We start from the raw sequence: 3,727 nt of genomic DNA on the forward strand, positions 1-3,727 counted from the left end.
CCATCAAGTCAGTGATGCCATCCAGCCATCTCATCCTCTGTCGTCCCCTTCTCCTCCTTCCCCCAATCCCTCCCAGCATCAGAGTCTTTTCCAATGAGTCTTTTCCACTCTTCGCATGAGGTGGCCAAAGTACTGGAGTTTCAGCTTCAGCATCATTCCTCGGGGGGTGTAACCAATCCTGAATCTTGGGAGTCCTTCTATGAATCAACCTTGAGGATGGCCTTGGAGACCTCTGACTGAATAAAACAAGGAATTTCCTTGTGGTGCAATGGTTAGGACTCAGCACTTTGACTGTGGGGGCTTTGGTTCGATCTCTAGTTCGGGAAGTAAGATCCCGTATGCCCCACAGTATGGTCAAAAAAAACATTACTACTACTAACAAAACATCTTTAGAAATGTTATCTTGCTGTAATAAGCTCTGTTACCAAGTCTAGGAGCCCAGGCTAAGAAAATCCAACAGTGAATATATCCTACCCCAAAGGGGCTTTAAAAATACACACACACATACACAAACATAGAAGACACACACACAGTTACATTTAAGATAGACTGGACCCTTGAGACATGGTTTTATTTAGGGGCGCTTGTCAATATAAACAATGTAAAATGTCCAAAACTGTCAGCACCAACCTGCAAGTGAACTTGGTCAGTAACAATTTCATGTGACCTGAGAAATAAGTACTCTTCCTATCAAGTCCTCGGGAGGGATCTGCCTGTCAGGCATCCTCCCAGAACCAGGTCTGCTCCGAGGCCCTGCAGGAGCTCCTGAACATGGGCTCAAGGCCCTGCATGAGGAAGGATGAACACGTAAAGACTCAGCAAGTGCCCCCTAGGGGAGAATCGGGGACATGGACATCACCACCTAGACACAACTGCTGGCCCTGCCTGTCTCACACCTCAAAAGACAGTAAACATTTTCAAAGTGGGTGTTTCCAAAAACATAACTTATGCAGGATGTGGTATGGATTTAAAGGATCCAGTCCCCACAGCACTGCTGGTTTCAAGGAAGGTTCTTCATGATACAGGAGACGTGAAAAATCTGAAGTCCAAGGAAAGTCGTCTTGCTGAGGTCTAAGGCTGGTACTTGCACACACACAAGAGCTACAATGTAAAACAATAAACTTCCAGCATGAAAGCTGTGACACAGTGAGCTATGACATTTGGACTTCGTCCCTGATTTATGACACAGAACTGATAAAACCCTTAGAAATGTTTGAGTGGTACAGGTGAAAGAAGTATTTTATTGTTTTTCATAACAAGCCCCTTTTAATCATATCTGAATATTTTTGTTAATGAGGTGACCATTATGGGCCCCTAGGGGGTTTCAAGATGGCAACTGGTTGCCAGAGGAACCAACCATGTGATTAGACAGTTGGAACTTTCAGGTTGACACCCTGAGCTCCAGAGACAGGACAGGGGTTGGAGACTGAGCTTACTCACCAACTCCAAATGACTTAATCAATGATGAAAGTGAAAGGGAAACTGAAGTCCCTCAGTCCTGTCCGACTCTTAGCAACCCCATGGACTGCAGCCTGACAGACTCCTCCACCCATGGGATTTTCCAGGCAAGAGTACTGGAGTGGGGTGCAGAATCAATGATGAAACCTCCATAAAATCCCCATGAACAACAGTGCACAGAGACCCTCAGAGTTGGACAACACATCCACCCGCAGGGAGGGTGGCAATGCCCAACTCCATGGGGACAGAGGATCCTGTGCTTGGGCTCCGTCCAGAACTCACCCAATGTACTCCAACTGGCCATTCCTTTGTATCCTTTATTTAAAAAAAAAACAAAACAAAAAACAAAAACTGGTGGTAGTAAGGAAAATGATTCCCAGAGTTCTGTGAATATTACAGCATATTCTTCACTTTGAAGTATGGGGTGAGTGCAGGAACTCGTGATGTTACAGCCGAGTCATCAGAAGTGGACACAACCTTGGCCCCCAACACTTGATTCTTGCATTTAACTGAGGACAGTCTTTTGGAGTCTGAACTAGGTAGTTAGTATCATTGCTGGAGTGACAGAGAGTTGAACAACTGCTTTACAGAGTGTGGAAAAGCTTACTCACATTTGGTATCAGAACTGTTGGGAACAAAAGCACTTCACTGAAACAGCAGTAGGAAAATCAGAACAACAAATAGACTGATATTTACAAAGATGACCTGCGAAATGGAGAGAGAAGGTGAAAGAAACAGAAAGCACATTATAGTGACACAAAGAAGGTAGGAAGAAACTCAGCAAGCACTGGACAAATTAATCCATTCCATCAGTAAAATAAACTGAACACACTTTTACCTAGAATGTCAAGCACCTGGCTAGCACTGGAGATAAAAATTTACATGGGCTTCCTTGGTGGTGCCACTGTAAAAGAAGCCACCTGCCAAGGCAGGTCAGAGGGAAGAGATACCGGTTCGATCGCTGGATCTGGGTCGAGAAGATCCCCTGGAGAAGGGCATGGCAACCCACTCCAGTATTCTTGCCTGGAGAATCCCAGGGACAGAGGAGCCTGGAGGGTCTTTGGGGTCACACAGAGTTGGACACGAATGAAGCGACTTACCACACATAAGGATAGGAAATTTTGAGTGCCTTATTCCAGCAAAGCAGAGGCTGGATATCCTGGAGTCTCGGCTCATAAGCAGAAAGGGGCTGAACGTTGGGAAACATGCAACGATTATTGAAGACGTTTTCACAAAGAAAACATCAATACTGTCAAAAATAGCCAAAATAATATTACATAAAAAGGTAAGGATGTTGAAAAAGATAAAGGTGAACACCAGGAGAAGGATGGTTTTGGTAGCTCTGGACTCAGGGGAGGATATGGAAGCGATGTTGGTCCTATGAAAGCTTTGGACCCTCTGCTTGTGCCTGTACAGGATGAAAACTGTGAAGCCACTGGCTAAGATCATGAGCACAAAACATAAGGCATCAGGAAAGGAGAGTAATACTGCATATAATGAGTCTTTGGGTTGGCCATGACTGACAGCACTACACTGTCCAAGATCTTTTCTGTTTGTGATGCTTCTGTTTCTCAATGTTCCGCTCATATACATAGGATAAATGACATTTATCAGCATGTTCAAGGTCCAGCACAGGATAACTGAAGGAACCATGCATTTGAGAGCTTTCACTTTAAGTTCTGCCCATTTGGCAGTCGTGGGACAGATGGTGATGGCCTGGAAGACACTCAAGAGGAAGGTGGTGCCAATGGACACACCCCTGCCAACTACACGAATGTATGGGAAAAATCTGCATATAAAATTACTGTCCATGAAATGCAACTCAAAATTTTTCAATGTGTCTTGAAATATACTAGCAGACAGAACCAAGATGTTGGCTACAATAAGGTTCTTGATAATAAAATCTATGGTTCTCAGCCTTTGCCCAGTGCAATAAAGGAAGAAATAATGGTAAAGAACAGAGAAATTCCCCAGGATTCCAAATACAGTCTGTGATAAGAAGATCGCTGAAACTGCCAAATCCCTGGCAGACATGCTGTCAATTCTCAGTGACTGATGGTTTTCTTCTGAGCTAGAGGATCCTGAATGGGAACACGAGGCATCGAACACAGGTACAATGTTAACTAAAACCCAACATTCTCCACTTACCAATAGTTCCTACTTTGAAAGGATGGCTTACTTCAAGTATTCCTGTCAGGTAAGTGCTTCCAAGAGTTGAATGTATAACCATTAAAGAACACTTTCAATGTATGAATCATTGCTATGAAAG

Source organism: Bos indicus x Bos taurus, chromosome 18, assembly GCF_003369695.1.
Source record: "Bos indicus x Bos taurus breed Angus x Brahman F1 hybrid chromosome 18, Bos_hybrid_MaternalHap_v2.0, whole genome shotgun sequence".
Classification (NCBI taxonomy): Eukaryota; Metazoa; Chordata; class Mammalia; order Artiodactyla; family Bovidae; genus Bos; species Bos indicus x Bos taurus.